General features: G+C 37.2%; 1 pseudogene; it reads left to right on the top strand.

Annotated features, from left to right (window-relative positions):
- The window catches only part of LOC120140483, a 42,856-nt pseudogene extending 21,398 nt beyond the window's left edge, over nt 1–21,458 (top strand).
- Nucleotides 21,459–22,300: the final 842 nt, after the last annotated feature.

Genomic DNA, 22,300 nt, shown 5'->3' with positions numbered 1-22,300 from the left:
ACAAACCTAACCTAACTCTAAACTAAACACACACAGCCGCAATGCTCTCTTCTTCTCCTCTCTCTGCGCCGATCTCTCTACCCATTTCCCATCCAACTTCTTCAACTCTCCTCGAGCGTAAGACCCTAGCCACCATTCTATCACCATTCACCAGTGAGCACTTAAAGTTGAGTAAACCTAACGACACTATCTAACCCTAAAAATGGACATGCAAAGACCTAAGGGCTATAAGATATTTCGAATACTCACCCCGATAATGACTCCGGCGAAGCTCCTCCTCTTCTTGCTTCCAGTGATGCTCAGAACTTCCCAATTTCCGGCGAAGACCCGAAACAGAACCAGGTAAACGGATCTCTCTCTTTTTCCCTTTTTTTTTTGGTTCGAGCACCTCCTTTGAATAGAAAAACGTTGTTTAAAAAAACAGAATCGTTATGATGTTTTGTTTCTACTGCTTTGTATTTCTGAAGAAGAAAAGCTTTGTGTTGCTAATAAAAAAAACTGCTCTGAAATCTCATCTGTTTGTATTGCTATCAAAAGGATAAATTACATGAATTCCTTTTACACACTGTTTGATCTTTGAATCTGGGATGAAGAAATATTCTACACCCTATTTTCTAATTCCCCCTTGTTGTGTAAAAAAAACAGTAGTAAATGGTCTCCGGTTCCCCCCTCTGTTTTTTTCTAACTATGTAAAAAAACCTCCTGTCCCTTCTTTGTCTCCTTTTTCTGTTATCTGATCGTGTCCTCCCCCACGTTTTTTTTTTCTGGTTTTTAACTCCCAAAAACTGCTTTCATTTGCCCATGATATAGGCCCAGACAAATTAAGCATCTACAGCTGCCCCTCTTTGCTCATTGTTGTGCAACGAGAATAGAGCAAAGATCAAAAGATGATCGAATTTGTCTGATCCTGAGAATGTTACGTCAGGATAAATAAAACTTGAAAAATCTTCAAATGACGAGCCTGCTCCCTATTCCTTCAGGAAGTATAAGACTCGAACAATCTTCATAAAATGTGTCTGCTCTCTATTCATTCAGAGAGTATAAGACTTGAACAATCTTCAATAAAACGGGTCCACTCTCTATTCCTTCAGAGAGTATAGAACTCGAAAAATCTTCATGAAACAGGTCCGCTCCCTATTCTTTCAGAAAGTATAGGACTCGGAAAATCTTCATAAAACGGGTCCGCTCCCTATCCGTTCAGGGAGTATAGAACTCGAACAATCTTCAACAAAACGAGTCCGCTCTCTATTCCTTCAGAGAGTATAGAACTCAATCTTCAACGAACTTGTCCGCTCCCTATTCATTCAGAGAGTATATGACTCAATCTTCAACGAACTTGTCCGCTCCTTATTCATTCAGAGAGTATAGGACTCAATTTTCAACGAACTTGTCCGCTCCCTATTCCTTCAGAGAGTATATGACTCAATCTTCAACAAACGAATTTGCTTCACTACTCTTTCGTGAAGGCTTATAGATGATTTGCTTCAAAGGTCAAACCTGAAAATCAAACATTATTCATCATGAATGTATATTTGAAAAATATTATACTAAAAAATTTAGAAGTTGAGAAATTTTTTGAAAATCCATATCCATCGTGAAAACTTGTCTGGAGCCATTGGATATTTGAATCTGCTTTGACTCAATTTTCGTATAAACATCATTCTTGTCAAAATCTCAAGACCAGTTATCTTCATCTCGATGCTTTCATATCTTCAATCTTCAATTATCCCTGGGAAACCTGTAGATATTTAAGCCATCATGCGATTATAAATGCCATGATCCTACTCATGCCTAAAATGTATGCAATTATGCAATTCAATGCGTTTTCTTCTTTGAAGGAACTCTATCTCCTTTTGATCTCGATGGAACTCGGCTTCATCTTGGGCACATAACGTTTGACCAGTTCACCCCAGTTAACAATCTCAATTCCATATCTCTCGGCTTAACAGTACCTTGACTTATTTCTTTCTTGAAACCCATCAGTACCCATGACCAACTTCTTGATCAATGATAACCTCCTTGGGTCATCTTTTAATGGCTGAGATTTTCTTTGAATTTGAGGATTTTAGTTTCCCATGGCCATACAAGCTTACATGTTTAAACCATTGTCAACTTCAGAATACCTGCATTCTCCAAAACCTTTTGCACAATAATACAAAATGATCTCATGTACTTCAAGTTAAGCCATATGTTTTAACCTTTCAAAATAAGATGTTTGCAAAAGGGAAATTATCAAGAAAAGACATCTCTTTATTTATATAAATACAGAGAATTTTAGGCAACTAAATGGCAAACTTTTAACTGGAAACAGTAAAAGAACAAAAGAGTAGGCGTCTTCAAATATCAATAATGCAAATGCTTTTGAACTGGCACGCCGTTAGAATGTCTCGAGCGTAGCTTCTGTAAAAAAGATCTTCAAAATTGTGATGCTTAAGAGTATGAAGCTACTTCTAAACTCCCAAATCTCTATCATTGGATGCCCTAAACCAGTATTGAATCTCATATGCATTCAATTCCTCTTGGTTATTTCAATAGAGACTCACTAATCTTTAGTCTCATCCCTGATCACCAACTGTCATTGTTACTATCCATATCAGGAGCCCTTTCCATTTCCAAAATTGATTCAGAACCTCCACCATGCACGAATTCTGAATTTCAAACTCAACTCAAGTCGCCCTTTGCGGGTTTTCAACTTGAGACCTCCTTTGGTTCCAAGACGCCCTTTTCGGGTTTTCGTCTTGAACCCTCCTTTTATTTCTCTTTTTTTTCATTTTTCTCTTTTTTTCATTTTTCATTTTTTCTTCCCTTGTCCATTTTTTCTCCTTTTCGTTTTTTTCCATCATTTTTCTTTTTTCTCATTTTCTCATTTTTCTCTTTTATTTCTTCTTCAAGCAAAATATCTCTTAACAGCGTCGGCATTCACTAGATATGGTAATTCTAATCCGTCCATTTCAGTTAGGACTAGAGCTCCCCCAGAAAAGGCCTTCTTGACAACATAAGGTCCTTCCCAATTGGGCATCCATTTTCTTCTGAAATCTTTCTGAATAGGCAAAATCCTTTTAAGCACCAAATCTCCCTCATGGAATTCTCGAAGGTGAACTTTCTTACCATGTGACCGTATCATACGTTTTTGGTACATCTGACCATGACAAATAGCTTTCAATCTCTTTTCTTCAATCAAATTCAATTGGTCATACCTAGCTTGGACCCATTCTGCCTCATCAAGCTTTACCTCTGACAAAATCCGAAGTGAGGGAATTTCCACCTCAATAGGTAAGACAGCTTCCATCCCATAAACCAAAGAAAACGGAGTTGCCCCAGTTGAAGTCCGTACTGAAGTTCGATAAGCAAACATAGCAAAGGGCAACTTCTCATGCCAATCCTTATAGGTCTCAGTCATTTTCTCTATGAGCCTTTTGATGTTCTTATTGGCCGCCTCTACTGCCCCATTCATCTTTGGGCGATAAGTAGTGGAATTATGATGCTTTATTTTGAACTGTTTACAGACCGAGTCCATCATCTTATTATTTAAATTCAACACATTATCAGAGATAATCCTCTCGGGCAAACCATATCTACAAATGATCTCCTTCTTCAAAAATTTGCATATTGTAGATTGGGTAACATTTGCGTAAGAAGCTGCTTCTACCCACTTGGTGAAATAATCTATGGCTACCAGAATGAAGCGATGACCATTTGAAGCTTTGGGCGAAATTTGTCCAATAACATCCATGCCCCACATTGAGAATGGCCACGGCGCTGTCATTACATGCAATGGATGAGGAGGAGTATGTATCCTATCTCCATAAATCTGACATTTGTGACATTTTCGGGCATAATTGATACAGTCTGTTTCCATAGTTGACCAATAATACCCAAATCTCATAATCTGCCTAGCCATAGTATGCCCATTAGCATGGGTACCACATATTCCCTCATGCACTTCTTCAAGAATCAATTTGGCTTCTTTCGCGTCCACACATCTTAACAAGACCTAATCCAGACTTTTCTTGTATAGGGTCTCACCATCAAGCACATACCCTGATGCCATTCTTCTAATGGTTCTCTTATCATTCTCAGTAGCCTGTTCTGGATAACTCTGATACCTTATATATTGCAAGATATCATAATACCAGGGGTTTCCATCTTCTTCCTCTTCAATATTAAAACAATGGGCTGGATACTCATAAGCTTTCATTTCAATGGGCATCATATTCGAATGTTCGCTCATCTTAAATGCTGCTGCCAGTGTGGCTAAGGCATCTACCATTTGATTCTCTTCTCTGGGGAGGTAATTGAAAGTTACTTCTTCAAATTCTTCAACAAGTTCCATAACCAACTTACGGTATTCTACAAGCTTAGGATCTTTTGTTTCCCATTCTCCCCTGAGTTGGTATATCACCAAAGCTGAATCCCCATACACTTTAAGCATTTTTACTTTGCGTTCAACAGCAGTTCTAAGACCCAGAACACAAGCTTCATACTCGGCCATATTGTTAGTACAATCAAAATTAAGCCGACTGGTGAAAGGATAATGTTCTCCCTCTGGTGAGACCAAAATCGCCCCGATTCCATGTCCCAAGGCATTTGAAGCACCATCGAAGTTCAACTTCCAATATTTACTAGTGGATGCCACTGCTTCTTCTACCGAAATAACCATTAAATCTTCATCTGGGAAATCAAAGCTCAACGACTCATATTCTTGCGAAGCCCTGCTTGCAATGAATTCTGCTATAGCACTTCCTTTAATTGCCGTCTGGTTTACATACTGGATGTCAAACTCGGACAATAAGATCTGCCAACGAGCTAATCTTCCAGATAATGCAGGCACACCCATTAGATATTTCAAGGGATCAAGCTTGGATATAAGCCAAGTAGTATGATACAACATATATTGCCTAAGCCTTCGGGTAGGCCATACTAAAGCGCAACACAACTTTTCAATGGGTGAGTATCTTGTCTCACATTCAGTGAACTTCTTGCTGAGATAATAAATAGCCATTTCTTTCTTCTCAGTTTGGTCACGTTGCCCCAACACACACCCCATTGAATTTTCATAAACTGACAAATAAAGAATCAAGGGTTTGCCTGAGATGGGTGGTGCTAAGATTGGAGTGCTCGACAAATATCTCTTCACTGCTTCAAAAGCTCTTTGACAGTCCTCACTCCATTCTCCTGAGTTATTCTTGCGAAGAAGGCGAAATATGGGATCACACTTTTCTGTCAGCTGTGAAATAAACCGAGCTATATAATTTAATCTCCCCAAAAATCCTCTGACTTCTTTTTGTGTTCGTGGGGGTGGCAAGTTTTGAATAGCCTTTACTTTATCTGGGTCTATTTCAATTCCTTTTCGGCTCACTACAAATCCCAACAGCTTCCCAGATGTAACCCCAAAAGTACATTTATTTGGGTTGAATTTTAGCTGGCATCTTTTGTCTTTTAAAGAGCTTTCTCAAATTCCCGATATGTTCTTCCTCTGCCTTGGCTTTGACTATCATATCATCGACATAAACTTCTATCTCTTTATGCATCATGTCGTGAAATAACGTCACCATGGCCATTTGATATGTTGCCCCTGCATTCTTCAGTCCAAACGGCATTACTTTATAGCAAAACGTTCCCCACATGGTAACAAATGTCGTTTTTTCTATATCTTCAGGGTTCATCTTAATTTGATTATAGCCAGAGAAACCATCCATAAAAGAGAACAAAGAATTTCCAGCAGTATTATCCACTAGAGTGTCTATATGTGGCAAAGGAAAATTATTTTTTGGACTAGCTCGGTTGAGATCCCTGTAGTCAACACACATTCGAACTTTCCCATCCTTCTTTGGTACTGGGACAATATTAGCTACCCATTCAGGATATTTGGCCACTTTAAGAAACCCGGCATCAAATTGTTTTTTCACTTCCTCTTTAATCTTGAGCAGCGTCTCAGGTCTCATTCTTCTCAGTTTTTGTTGTACCGGTTTACATTCAGGCTTTATTGGTAGTTTGTGAACAACCAATTCTGTATCCAAACCCGGCATATCTTCGTATGACCAAGCAAACACATCCTTGTATTCTTGACGCAATTCTATCAAATCTTGTCGACCTCCAACTGATAGAGTGGTACCAATCTTTACTTCTCTCTTATCCTCATCTGTCCCCAAATTCAAAATCTTAGTAGACTCTTTATGAGGCAGAATCTGCTTATCTTCATTCTCCACCATTTTCAGCAATTCAGAAGATAGTTCACATCCTTCATCATCATCACAATCCTCGATCTCCCCTTGACATATAGGCTTCTCGAAATCAATCTCCGGGTCAGAGTCATTAGCATTCATATTATTGATATCTGAGCTCCTGAAAAAATAATGAAAGAGAAGATATATATACATATATACATATGGGAGGATCTTTTCCCATATAAATAAATAGAAATAAATAAATACATACATATATACAACAAAGAATGAATGAATGAAATGCATGGGAGAATGTTTGCCATTTGGAGCTAACAGAATGCATCTTTTATTGAAAGCAAGAAAAACAAACAGCTTAACCCTTTACATAAAATCACCTATTGCCCCAGGGTATGAACAACATGGAGAAAGTTCCAGTGCATTACTCTGTAAAAGATTTGAAAACTACAGGCAGTTCTTCCGCGGTCCAATTATTCAACACGAAGCCCGACGGTGCAGGATAAATGCCCATAACTCTCATTTCCTCAAATTCATCATCAGTTATAACGTTAATGCCTAAATCTCCCAAGGCATCCTCAACCATCACCTCAGTGTTCCTTGAATTCCCTTGAAACATATGTCCCCCAGATATGAAAATGCTACTCAACGGCGGGAAGATCATGGGTTCCCAGCCAAGGTCTTCACCAGCCAATCTAGCCTTTCTCATTTCCTGACCCTTTTTAATTCCCCTCAGCTTATCCCTCGGAGTTGGCTGATATCCCAAACCAAATCGATCTCTTTTAGTAACAGGGCATATTGGATTCACTGGTCCTTGTAACTGACTTCCTAACCCTTTCCCAACTTTTGCTCCTCTTCCAAGAGTCAGCTTGAGCCCCATCTTGGTACAGTCTGACAATCGAGGCTTTGGTATCTTCCTACCTTCGGCCACAAACGTAGCATTGACAAACTCCAACGATCTGAAAGAACACTCGACGGCTTGCTCATCAACTTCAATATACAGAGCAGTAGTAGAAACAGAAGCAATAATATCCTCTTCAGCATGAATACATACCAACCTTCCATCAATCACAAATTTCAGTCTCTGGTGCAATGTGGACGGAACTGCACCGGCCTGATGAATCCAAGGCCTTCCCAACAAACAATTGTACGTAGGCATAATGTCCATTACGAGAAATTCCACTTCATAAGTTGTTGGACCAATATTCAGAGGAACATCAATCTTGCCCAACACTTCTCTTTTAGTCCCATCGAAAGCTCGAACCACACTTTGACAGGTTCTCATAAGTGTACTATCTAATGGAAGCTTCTTTAGAGTCACTAAGGGCATCACATTCAAAGCTGAACCATTATCAACCAAGACCCGGGACAACACATGCCCTTTACATTTAACTGTAATGTGCAACGCCTTCTGACTACCCATCATCCCAGAAGGGATTTCATCCTCAGAAAAAGATAAAAAATTATCAGCTTGTACATTGGAAACTAACCGATCCAACTTTTCAACGGGCAATTCTTTCGGAACAAAAGTCTGGTTCAAAACCTTTAATAGAGCATTCCTATGGGCCTCTGAACTCAAAAGTAATGATAAAACAGAAATACGGGCAGGCAATTTGTGTAACTGTTCCACAACACTATACTCACTGTGTTTCAGAAATTTCAAAAATTCTACCGCTTCATTCTCGATTACTGGTTCATTGATAACAGACTTATCTTCTTCTATCTGCACATCAACCTTTTTCCCCTTATCAACTGCAACCTTCTTCTCATACTCTTTAGGTGGATTAAGAGAATAACACCTACCGCTTCTAGTAAAGCGTCCCACCTCATCTACTTCTTCATTCTCTTTTGTTACATCTCCCATCTGGCAATCATATCTCCAAGGCACTTGTTTATTATCCCGATATGGGAATGGAGATGGAGGTGTAATAACCACTTTCGGGGCTACCTTCTCAGCAACTCGATTTTTTGGTATAATAATTAGGGGACAACTGGCATTGTATACCCCTTTAGACGATCCTTCTGAAGCGCAAACTTCCGCTTCCTCTTCTTCAGCAATCTCTCTAAAGAACTCAATTTCTTTACTGTTCATCATGTCTTGTACCAAAGATAGGAAATCAGGACATTGCTGAATATTGTGTCCTTCACTGTTATGATACAGACATACCTCTCCACTGTTAAACTGTTCACCCATCAAACTGGGCTTCAACAATCCTACCTTAACCATCTGGCACCACACCCAACTCATGGGTGATACCACCTCACCAACATTCCTTACAATTCTCTTTCCTTTCTCTTCAGTAATCGCATTAACTCCTGCCCCTGCATGGCTTGGCAACGGATTCTGAGCTATATTTGGCTGCTCACTGTCACCAAAGTTGATGACATTCCTCGTTCTCAAAGCTTGGACAACCTTCTTAAAAGCAGTACAATTCTCAATGGAATGCCCAGGTTTCCCTGCATGGTACTCACACTGTGCACTAGCATCATACCATTTGGGAAAAGGAGGTTGCATTGGTGTCACGTGATACGGCGAAACCACTTGTCGATCATACAAAATCTGAAACAATTCCTTATAAGTCATCGGGATGGGGTCAAATTGAGGCCTCCCTCTCCTCTGGTCCCTTGCCCCTTGTCTATTATCATTTTGTGTTGACGACCCTGCTCCTTGAGGACGGGAAACAGTGATGTTATTAGAATCGTACTGCCTCACATTACTGACATCGTTTTCCTTTTTCCTCGTTGGTGGCCTCTTACTAGACTCTCCTCCTTCGAGCTTCCCACTTTTAACAGCCATTTCAATCATTTCTCCCGCCGTAACCACATCAGCAAAACTTCGATAAGGATTACCGATAAGATGTGAGAAAAAAAGAGCCTTTAAGGTGTTGACAAAAAGCATATTTGTTTCCTCCTCTTCCAATGGCGGGTGGACTTGCACTGCTACATCTCTCCATCTTTGAGCATATTGTCTAAAACTCTCGTTAGACTTATTTTCCATTCCTTGCAACATCATCCTGTTGGGCCTAACATCCTTCACATGTTTGTATTGCTCAAGAAAAGACTTAGCCAAGTCTTTCCACGATTTAATATTAGCTCTACTCAACTGGTTATACCATCGGATTGTCGAACCAGTTAAGCTTTCCTGAAAGCAGTGTATCAACAATTGATCGTCCCCTATGTATCCGGTCATCTTCCTACAAAACATCGTGATATGCGCAGAGGGACACCTAGTACCATCAAACTTTTCAAAGTCATGAACTTTAAACTTTGGAGGCAAGACCAGATCAGGAACTAGACTTAACTCCTTTGTGTCAAATCCATAGACACTGGTATCTTCCTTCATGGCTCTGACCTCTCTTTCTAACTGCTTCCATTTCTCTTCCAGCAGATTGTTTTGGTCCTTCTTGGCTTCTTCATCAAGGTCCGGAACTTGATGATATTGATGTTCTTCCTGATATGAACTAGATCCAGGCTGTACGTTAACAGAAGTACCGACTGGATTAATGTGCACCTTCCCGACATGAACAGGGGTCACTTGAACATTTTGAGATTGTTCTAGGGTTAACCCTGGATGATGAAGTAGGTCCTCAGTTACACCTTCTGGCATAGGGCTTTTCCCATGTTCTGGATTTCTTCCTTCCAACATACCTTCAAACTTAGCAAACATCTCCTTTTGGGCATTAATCATATCTTCTTGCATTTTCTTGATATTATCTTGTAACTCCAACTGAGCCTTCTCAATTTGGGCAAGTTTGTCTTCCATAACTTTCTTCCTGGTTCTGTAGATATGCTTGGGATTTTCCAGTATTACTCTGTCATAGAGTCATTTTGTTATCACTGATATTTATTAATGAATATGAAATATATGATTATGAATGAATAAAATGCGATGCAAAAATTTAAATGTATTAAAAATGCATATGCAAAATGCAAGGTGTTGATCCTGGAACGACTCCTTAGAACAACTCTTTATATTAGAACGACGTTCAATTACAAAGTTGAAACATATTACAAATAAATCTGCACCATCTCTCTTATTTCTTGTACGTGTGCTAGTAACTCTACAATCTTCTGGTTTTCTTCAGCCTCAGAATCCAGTTCTTCAGTCACATCAGCAGCTTCCTCGGATAAAATGACCAAATATTGAGCTATTCCCCGCGAGTGTTCTAGGTAACAAGCAATAAAGTCATCTCTTTGCTTGACTCTCGCCTGAGCTCGCTCCTATCGAAAACGCCACTGTATATCCCCCTCATAGGGAACTATCGATAGCTCACTTGCTTGCCTCTGAAACTCTTGAACCATGGCTTCAAGCTCGCTCACTTGTCTCTTCAAACTTTCTACCTCCCCACGGCTCGAGCTACCTTCCCCGCTTCGGTATCGTCGTAATGCAGTCTTTAAACTTGAAATTTCCTCCTTCAACTTTTCATTCTGGGCTTGACTCTTTTGTAACCGCTGCTCTAAAGAATCATTTTCTTTCGATAAAATCTTCACTTGGTGCCTGCTTTGCTTAAGCTCTTCTTGACTCTCTCCGGCTACTCTTTTGAGGCTCGTCACCTCTTGCCTCAATTCGACAGACTTACTCGAGCTATAACCTGCCTGAGCTTTTACCATTCGCTGATAAGTTGACCGAAGATCATCAAAGTCTAGCCGAAGTTGTTTCTCTACTTTTTCAATTCGATCTGCTCTACTCTTCTGAATGTCAATCTCCAATCCCTTTTGATACATTTCATCTTCTAGCTTCTGTAAAGTCATTCTCCATTGTCTCCGTTCTGCTTCGAAATCACGCTTGGCTAACTCTAATGAAGATGGCACCACTCTTAACTGTTCCTCCACCGGCTGAATATTTTCAAGATTCACTATCGGGATGTTGTCGTTTACTCGACCGCTTCTCCACTGCTCGTACTCTTGAGATAACTCGATATCATAAGTGAACAGATTCACACGACGAGTTTGCTTCCAAGCCTCAGCAACCCCTTTAACTTTAACCTTATACTGATCTCCTTTGAATGCAAAATCCGATCCTACCAAGTCCCACGTGGCTGGGATGAACTGCCTCGATCCATACTGTCTGGAAACTAGTAGCGGTGCATACCCAACAGAACCCCATATACCTGGCAAAGGAACCCAATCTCGCTCTCCACATCGGTAAAGTATATCCGAAGAGGTATTCCACAAAGCTCGCCACAAGATATCACCATCTTTAATATCCTTGAAGATGACCATCTATTTTTCTTCAGTAAAGCCCCCATGCCACTCTTTAGAAAGAAAATCCTTCAAAGGTGGGAAACCGTCTAAATATACTCGTCCTGGTGCCCTTTCAACATGTTTGAAATGACTCAGAATCCACACTAGCAGCAAAGGCGCACATCCTATAAAGCGTCCTTCTCCCTCGCGCCTACAAGAACTCAAAGACCGTAACGTCTCAGCTAGAATAGCTGGAACAGGATCCATGCGCTTGTCTAATCTTTCAAACAGGTCAACAACTGATACGTCTACTTATCCTAGCACTTTTGGAAAAATAACGAGCCCATAAATCCCTAAAGCAAACAAGTCAAGCTTCTTTCTATTATCAGGATGATGAGCAATTACTTCTTTCAGAGCAGCCCAAGAGATGCACTCACTGTCTCCCTTCTTAATGTTTCTGATTACCCAATCTTCACTCATTCCGGTCATCAATAGTAATTTCTTCTTAAACGAATGAGTGACTGGCAGCTTGGTATATACTCTATCCATCTGTGACCTCGAACAACGGACCAAAGCTTTGTACTCCTCTATTGTTGGTGTTAGATCCACTCTACCAAATGTGAAACAGCTATAAGCCGGGTTCCAGAACTGTGCCAATGCTCTAAACAGATTTCGGTCAATAGAAACATCCAGAAGATAAGGAATATCGTCGTACAACTGATAAAACATCTTCTTATCGGCTACTGTCCATCTTCCCCATATCTCCTTTAGCTCACTTAGATCATTCTGACGCACGTTGATGTGAGCGTAACCAAATAACTCTGACACATATCCAGGCATCACGCTGTCTCCATTGGTCAATTGGGACTGTTCCGACCACCTCAGAACATCTGCATTGTCCTCAACCTCTTTCCGAATCGTTCGTTCCATATTACTGGCCTTCTATATGGACATCGACCCCAAATCAACACCATGTAATGGACAATGCAATGCAAAACAGAAAATAAACAAGGCAAAAACAACAAAAGATCGGTTAGTAAACATGAAGCAATTAATTCAGGATAATAGTTTGTTCAAAAATCCTACCCACATATGCTGACTACCCCATCATGCTTTATCAGATCCTACCCAACATGATATCTACCCCCATGCTTTGTTATCCACAAAAAGAAATCCTAACCGCATGATATCTAATTCGCATGCTTATTCAATAAAATAAACCTAACCGCATGATATCTAGTTCGCATGCATTTATTCGAAAAAATGAAAATAAATGACTCAAAAAAACTTTTCCTTGTGTACCCTCCTCACTGGATTCTTAAGGTTCGGGTTTGGCTCAACCTAAGTTCAGGCTCTACGTTCACTATATGCCGGGTTAGGTTCTAAAGCAATAGGTTCTCGAATTGTCCTTGCCAGTGCCCCCTTGGGCTGCCGAACCCTCAATCCTGGCCCATCACAGGCTTTAGGGGATCGAGTTCAATTTCGAGGGAACACACCTCCTTATGTCCATGCGGAGGTGATTACCATCACGAGGACCATAAGGCGTGAGCTCCAGGAGCGATCCACTATCCCATGCGGAGGTGAAAACCACACGAGGGCATAGTCTCTCACTCCTACTTAAATAGGACGGAGCGGGATTTTAGCTCATGTTATGATAATGCAGTTGTGCAGTGTGTGAGGAAAAGCGAAAAAACACAATAAAAACACTCATCTCCTAAATTCACACAATTAATCTGAAATCATTAGCAAACAAATTAATACAATTATTTAATTGTTAATCGAAAAAAAATCGAAATACAAACAAAACTTATTACAAACCAAACAAAGGATCACAAATCAAATTAAAACGAATTTGTAATTTTCAATTGCAAAGACAATTAATTAATCGACTATCGGCTTGACTCTCTAAAAAAAAGTCCCCAGCAGAGTCGCCAAGCTGTAGAAACGATTTTTTCTTAAAAGGTGAAAAAACGTGAGATTTTGAAAACCGCATTAATTCTTAATTGTCTCTTTTCATTTTAAAAACATATGCGATTTAAAAGACCTCTTGTTTCGAAAAAATTTGAATTTCCTTTACGATCGATAAATACGGTTCGAAGAGTCGCCACCAATCTTTGATTAGGGTGTGATTGGGCACCCAAAAATGCTTTGTCATTTTAAATAAAAATTAACTTTAATTAAAACAACAAATTGAGGTCTGCGTTACCAAAATCCAAGTTCGGGAGTCGGTTACGTGCGGGGAAGGATTAGCACCCCCACAACGCCCTAAATCGGTACCTAGCCGATTAATTAACGTCTTTGCAATGAATTTTACAAATTCAAATTTAATTTAATTTTTGATCTCATAAAACAATGATGTAAATTTAAAAACATTCAAAAGCACTCAAATAAATTAAATTAAAATTACCGAGTCGTTTTAGAAAGATAAAGAATGTTCGATTATTTACAAATATCGAGACCAGATCTTAAAGATATAACAACCTTTTCTCGATATATTTAAATAAACGAACATTTCTTTTTCTCTCGTTTCCAAATTTTAGGTGACGAATCAATTTTTTGGTTTCACTTTCGGGATACACTTTTAATTTAAAATCATTAGAAGCGGACTTCAAATCAGTTATGACAGTCCCCTTGAAACAATTTTAAATTAAAAGTATATTACCCTTAATCCAATTATGAATATGTCGAGTTATGCAAGTGAAGCTATCATGCAAATTATGCAAAAATGATGTCATGTAAAAATTAATTAAACATGCGATTAAAATAAATGAGTAAATAAATCTAAAGCTAAAATTACTATTAAACAAAGACCACAAAAAAAACTATCAATGCATTACATATACCAAGATCAACATAAAACAGAGACCACTTGTAAAAATAAAATGAAAACCGAGAAAATGTTGTGCCAAATATGCAACATCACATAAACTTAAAATAAAATACCCACATGACTAAAATGTGACATGCAAAAACCTTAAAGTCTAATATTTAAACAACGTAAATTAAACAAATCAATATTTAGGACGAAAATTAAATGAACATAAAATAAATAGACATAATTAGATACATGCAAATTTCTACCTAGGGACTAAAATGTAACATGCAAAAATTAACAATTTAATGTTTAAAACAGCAAAGATTAAATACAAGAATACTTAGGGCTAAAATTAGATGCGGGTAAAATAAAGAGACAAAACTATAAACATGCAAATGTTGATTTATGGACTAAAACGAACATGCAACCATTCAGAAGTTAAATGTCTAAAATAACAAAAACTAAATAACATAACATTTGGGACTGAAAATTAAAACGCATAAAATAAAGATGCAAAATTGGAAACAGGAAAACATTCGGTTTGGGGACCAAAATGAAAACAAACACAAGAACTATAGGGATTAAACGAAATTCTAAGGACTCGGTGGCTAAAAGCTAATTAACCTTAAAATTTTAACATATAACCTAAATAACAAACCTAACCTAACTCTAAACTAAACACACACAGCCGCAATGCTCTCTTCTTCTCCTCTCTCTGCGCCGATCTCTCTACCCATTTCCCATCCAACTTCTTCAACTCTCCTCGAGCGTAAGACCCTAGCCACCATTCTATTACCATTCACCAGTGAGCACTTAGAGTTGAGTAAACCTAACGACACTATCTAACCCTAAAAATGGACATGCAAAGACCTAAGGGCTATAAGATATTTCGAATACTCACCCCGATAATGACTCCGGCGAAGCTCCTCCTCTTCTTGCTTCCAGTGATGCTCAGAACTTCCCAATTTCCGGCGAAGACCCGAAACAGAACCAGGTAAACGGATCTCTCTCTTTTCCCCTTTTTTTTTTGGTTCGAGCACCTCCTTTGAATAGAAAAACGTTGTTTAAAAAAAAAACAGAATCGTTATGATGTTTTGTTTCTACTGCTTTGTATTTCTGAAGAAGAAAAGCTTTGTGTTGCTAATAAAAAAAACTGCTCTGAAATCTCATCTGTTTGTATTGCTATCAAAAGGATAAATTACATGAATTCCTTTTACACACTGTTTGATCTTTGAATCTGGGATGAAGAAATATTCTACACCCTATTTTCTAATTCCCCCCTTGTTGTGTAAAAAAAAATAGTAGTAAATGGTCTCCGGTTCCCCCCCTCTGTTTTTTTCTAACTATGTAAAAAAACCTCCTGTCCCTTCTTTGTCTCCTTTTTCTGTTATCTGATCGTGTCCTCCCCCACGTTTTTTTCTGGTTTTTAACTCCCAAAAACTACTTTCATTTGCCCATGATATAGGCCCAGACAAATTAAGCATCTACAGAGAAAAAAGAAAAAAGAAAATGAGAGGTTCGAGGTGAAAACCCGTAAAGGGCACTTTGAAACCAAAGGAGGATTTGAGTCGAAAACCCGAAAAGGGCGGCTCAAATACATTTTGATATGAAGGCATCTGACAAGTAAATCCCTTGAGATAGTAGTAGTTCATGAAGGACTTCACAGAGGACCACCTCGGGGTGTCAAATCAAATGGTACAGGAACAATGGTGCTAGAATTCATTAGGATATATGCTAATTTGTTTCCAGAGTTTTTTTTTTTTCCGATTTCCATGACTCTGTATAAAACTTCTCTTTTGTCAATAAATTTCATGAGTGTTATTTCAATCTTCAACTCATTATTTATGTATGCCACAAGTAACTGAGCATAATACAAATTCCAGAAATTTCTCGGTATTACTTTTAATTGACCTGTAAAATAATGGGAATCCAAGGTCGTCTATTTGGGTCGATATTTGCACTAATTAAAGCAAAGGATTGATGAAAGGGCGAAACAAGAAATGACAACAACCCGAAAAACACAGAGTCGACAAAGACATGGATTCGACAGGGATAAAATGGGAAAACAAAGGCTTACGAAACCCTAAAAACCCAAAGAACACATAATGTATACTCATGCATTCATTGAATAAGAGCATATGCAAACATTTACATAAAGTTTTGAAAACATGACAGGAATTAAGAGAATCAACGAAAGATTCATTTCACAACTTACGTAGAGAATCAGTCCATATCTTTCATGGACCGCTGTCAATTCAAAAACCTTGAAGAGAAGATAAATATTTTCAGTAAAGAATTCGTAATGAAGAGATTGTTCAACTTTTAGCTCGATTCTATCACAGAAGGAGGTAGATCAGCATCGACATCTCGTTCGATTCTATCACAAAAGGAGGTAGATCAGCATCGATATCTCGTTCGATTCCATCACAAAAGGAGAAGGAAGTAGACCGGCATCGACATCTCGTTCGATTCCATCACAAAAAGAGGTAGATCGATATTTTTATCTTTGCTCAAATCCATCGCAGAAAGAGTTGGATCAGCGTCAATTTTCCTTGATTCTATCACAGAAGGAGGTAGACCGGCATCGACATCTCGTTCGATTCCATCAGAAAATGAGGTAGATCGACATTTTTATCTTCGCTCAAATCCATCGCAGAAGGAGTTGGATCAGCGTCAACTTTTTGCTTGATTCTATCACAGAAGGAGGTAGACCGGCATCGACATCTCGTTCGATTCCATCACAAAAGGAGGTGGATTGACATTTTTATTTCGCTCAAATCCATCGTAGAAAGAGTTGGATCAGCGTCAACTTTTTGCTCGATTCTATCACAGAATGAGGTAGATCAGCATCGACATCTCGTTCGATTCCATCACAAAAGGAGGTGGATCGACATTTTTATCTTCGCTCAAATCCATCGCAGAAGGAGTTGGATCAGCGTCAACTTTTTGCTTGATTCTATCACAGAAGGAGGTAGACCGGCATCGACATCTCGTTCGATTCCATCACAGAAGGAGGTGGATCGACATTTTATCTTCGCTCAAATCCATCGCAGAAGGAGTTGGATCAGCGTCAACTTTTTGCTCGATTCTATCACAGAAGGAGGTAGATCAGCATCGACATCTCGTTCGATTCCATCACAAAAGGAGGTGGATCGACATTTTTATCTTCGCTCAAATCCATCGCAGAAAGAGTTGGATCAGCGTCAACTTTTTGCTTGATTCTATCACAGAATGAGGTAGATCGGCATCGACATCTCGTTCGATTCCATCACAAAAGGAGGTGGATCGACATTTTTATCTTCGCTCAAATCCATCACAGAGGGAGTTGGATCAGCGTCAACTTTTTGCTCGATTCTATCACAGAAGGAGAAGGAATTGGATCAGAGTCAACTTTTTGCTCGATTCTATCACAGAAAGAGAAGGAGTTGGATCAGCGTCACCTTTTTGCTCGATTCTATCACAGGAAGAGTTGGATCGACAATTTAATTCATTACAAAAGGCAGTGGATTGACATCCCCAACAAAAAAGTTCCTAATGAAAAGAACTTTTCACTCGAAGAACATTGCTTAAGCCGAAAAATGGTGCTTTATATCTTTGCTCCATTCCCGTTCCACATCAATGAGCAAAGAGGGGCAGCTGTAAACACCATTTTTTCAACACCAACACCTACCACCCCATTTTTTCAACACCAACACCAATCATCCCATTTTTTTCAACACCAACCCCATCACTCCTTGTTCCCTGCGAAAATCAAGGCATAATCAACTGAAAAATCATTGTAAAATTGGCTATAAAAGCCAAATGCATGTAATCAAAAAAGGGAGGATTTTCTCTCCGATTTTTCTAGAGAAATACAAGCATTTAAGGGTAAATTTTTTATTTTCGTATTCAAATACTAATTTTTTTTACTCTATGCTATTACGAGAAAATACTAAAATAATTTAGAATCAGAGAGAAAAGAAATAAAAATCAGATTATTCCAAGGTATTTTGAATATTTTTTTTAGTTTTGAATCTAATATTTTTTTTGAAACTTTGTATGTAAAATAAGAAGGAAAAAGAGTGAGTAGATTATTACCTTAGATCGGGACGGTTCGCAGTGGTGGCCATGGTGGTTCATGGCCAACGATCGTTTATTCCACGAAATAAAAATGAAATAGAAAAAGAGGAAGAAAGTTGAGAGAAATAATAAAGAGAAGAGGAGAGGAAATGAAAAACCATGCGCAGAAATGATTCTGGGGAGAGAAAAAAGTAAAGTTATTTGGGTTTTGGGCTAATCACATGTCAAGTCATCCATTTTTAATATGTTTCATGTTTAGTTTAAGTGTTAGGGTAAATAGCATACTAGGTCATCATAGTTTTAGCGTGTTTTGCATTTAGATCACTAGTTTTAGGTTAAATCACTTTATTGGTCCTTTAAGTTTAATGTGATATGCGTCTTTAGTCATTTTTAGGGTTAATTGTGCCTTAGGTCCCTTCAAGTTTAGCGTTTTTTGTGTTTTGGTCACCATTTTCTTTTACTTTACATGATTTGCGAATTGGCTACTTTGTTTTGTATTATTTTAATTTAGTCCACTATTGTATGTATTATTTGTGTTCGAAATGGGTTACTGATGTTTATGCTATTCTATTTTAGTCCTATATTTATTATTTTATTACGATTCTAGTGCTCATGTTATGTGATTTTCTTGTTTCATGCCATGATATTTATTTTTATTAATGTTTATAATTTTAAAATTATTTTTCACTCATTTTTGTCACTAAGATATTAATGAATATATATGTATATTGTTTATTTGTACCATTAAAGTATGTTTTATGTTTTAAGTATTTATTTTACTTATATTATTATATATTACTTTATTATATACATAATATTATATGTAGAGCACGATAAATATTATTTTATATTTTCATATATTTTAGAATAAATATTATGTCATACGTTTAATATCATATTTAGAAAATATGTATATTTATAAAGTAAAACAAAGTTAAAATTAACCTTAATGTGTGTATTTATTTTTTAAATATATCAATGTATCATATTTTATTCTGTTTGAAAATAACCTTAGACTTTTAAATCTTTTAGGTCCGTTATTTTAATTCTTTGACATGTTTATTCCCCAAACTATGTTTACACATTTAATATTTGACATAATTAAATATGTTAAATAGAGCCTCCATTTTAGGTTAGATTTCAAACTAGTCTTTAATTTAGGGGATAATTCGAGTTGGCCCTCGCGTAAACGCTCGAGGGACCATCTCGGTTATTTGATTTAATATTTTTTTAAAATCAAATATGATTAATATTAGAACCTATATTTTTAGGTTTAAGCCCCTAGGTTCCTTAATTATCATAATTTGATACCTTAAGTTAGAAAAGGCCTTAATTTTATCTTAGATTAATTAGGATTGAATAAGATTTTGTCCGAGTGCATTTTATTTTAAACTTTAAGGCACTGTTCACTTATTAAGGAGTTAATAGTATATCCTCCGCGATCGTGCTCAGGGGGTGACTACTGGTAATTCCCTGAATAAGTCAACATCCTTTTCAAAACTACATCATGTTTTCTAAAAATAAGGCAATATTCGGTTATTAGGCACAATAGCTGATCTCCCGCATTTACGCTCGGGGGAGAATGCTATCGGTCTCAATAAACGAATACCCTTTTCAAACTTTGCATCCTTAATGATTTTTAAATTAAATAAAGATCGAACTCAAAGTTTCCGATTTTAAATATAGGGTAATCAACTAGGTACCAATTTTTGGGCGCTTGTGGGGGTGCTAATCCTTCCCCACGCGTAACTGACTCCCGAACCTGATTTCTGGATTTTTGCAGACCCCAAAACTCGATATTTTATTAAAATAAAATATTTTATTAAAATCACCCAGTTTTTACGGTGTTCCAATCTCACCTTAAATGATTGGTGGCGACTCCTCACATTTTGAAACGATTTTCAAAAAGAAAACCCCGAGTCGGTATCGGTCTTTCCCCGCCCGGGCGAAAAACGGTGTCGACACTCATGATGATTCCTAGTCAACCAAGCCCAACTGAAACAAGGTTTCTAAATATAAATGGAACTCTGTTTGTCATTACCATGTCTATGGTAAACAGATGAAATCTGTCTTTGTTTCCATGCTCGTTTGATCAAGATCTTATGTCCTAGATATGAGTATAGAACATCATATATATTACAAGACAGTTGTCAAATCTGTTCCATTTTCTTAATTGATCGTTTTGCATGTCATATTTTTCAATGAAATATTTTTATGTTTGAGGGGGTGGGTTTACAATCTTTATCATGAGTAGCTAATAATTATGTTTGAATCCACAGACACATCCTACACAATCATGTTTCATGTCGTCAATTGATCTCCACACTCACTACTCATACCAGGTATGTGCCTTTTCGTATCAGTATAAAATTAGTGCCTGTTACAATTCAAGTCATTTGTAAATGTTTTGTCAGTTATTTCATACAGGTCACTGCTAATGTCATTTTGGCTTTAATTTGAAGGCTAAAATACACTTGTTACCCAACTTTGGATGACATTTTAATTTGGTCAACCGATTAGGAAATTCAGCATTTTAGTTGGTAACATTCAAGTTTTTATGGCCACTCAACCGTTAATCTCTAATGAAATCATGTCGGAGCATGAATATATGATGTTGGTGAGGCATGTTCAAGTTTTTTCTCCTTTACATCTCTTCTTTCCGTGATAGAATTTTCTTTCTCTTGTATTTTGCCTCCTCATCCCTAAACTCTTTTACTCCTTAATAGCTGAGTGAGAAGCCAATATATGTGTTTTCTTATTGTCTTTTATACGTTCTGAAATGATGATTATCCAGATTATGTTGCCGGAATTTGTAGCAATAGTAATGGCTCCAAGAGATTCTTTGAGGTGAGAAGCATACTACTATATGATTAATCCATTTTTTTTCTTTTGTACTATATGTTGAGTCATTGTTATCTTTTCATGAATCCGAATGCAGAAAACATGGAATTTTTCGTTTGACAACTCCGGGCGGTATGTTTGTCATCAGACAGTGCCAGAAACGCGGCTTTCACCCTCATGTCCAACCTCCTGATGGTGGCCCCCTTTACAATACTTGTACAAATGTGTATATGAATCCCAATTTGAACTTTGAGGTCATCGACCTTCGATGATCAGTCATAGCATACGTGCAATGGCTGATTTCTGTCATTACCAAATTTGCAATTAGGGTTGCAGTAAGTGTAAAAAAAGAATGCGCGTCTAAAAGGAAACGAGACAATTGAGAGACACTGTATACCAATATTTGGATTTAAGAAAACTGCAAATTTCACTTGTACTAGCTCCGGTGAGTTAATTGGACAGAGATCGGATTTAAGTCTTAAGAAAGTAAAACAGAAATCTCAAAGTATGATTTTGAGCATGAAATTCTAAAGTCAGTGTTTTTCTACTTGCAATTAATAAAATATACATCATATAGGCATGCAATTTTATTCTAATTACAAATATGCGGTATATATATTTAAGTAGTTATAAAATATATTTAATAAAATACTCAAATTTTAAATAAAGATATTAAGATTATCGGTAATTGTTAATTTTTTAGTAGATAAAACATGTTTCAAAGGAAATATGTTAATTTTTTTAATATATTGACTGATACCTTCACAATTGGCAAAAATAGTTACTCTAAGCCATATTCTTTTTTTTTTTATTTGAAGTACTTTAACTAATGTGTCATTTTAAAGTATAGTACGTTTTCTTTAGATAAAAATCATTAGTTAATTTATAGTAAACATCTTGAGATGATGTGACAGATTTACATGACATTGCATGTTAATAAAACAAGGTTATATATATAATATATTAAGATATTGATGTGATAAAATGATACGTTAACAAAAAAATAATAATTTTTTGATGTCTAAAATATTTTCTTTTAAAATTAATTTTATATATTTTATTTAATGGTGATCTAGTACTGCAATTAAGTTTAATTGTGCTTTAGTTATAAAATAAAGTAGGTATCAACTATTCAAAAAGAAGAAGTAGAAATCAAATATGTATGGGTAACTAATTTCTAATAAATGAAATAAAAATCGATTTTTATACAATATCTTTT

The sequence above is a fragment of the Hibiscus syriacus genome, unplaced genomic scaffold, assembly GCF_006381635.1.
Source record: "Hibiscus syriacus cultivar Baekdansim isolate YM2019G1 unplaced genomic scaffold, ASM638163v2 tig00110785_pilon, whole genome shotgun sequence".
In the NCBI taxonomy this organism is placed as follows: Eukaryota; Viridiplantae; Streptophyta; class Magnoliopsida; order Malvales; family Malvaceae; genus Hibiscus; species Hibiscus syriacus.
The sequence above is the reverse complement of the archived record's forward strand: the minus strand, read 5'-3'. Positions and strand labels throughout refer to the sequence as shown.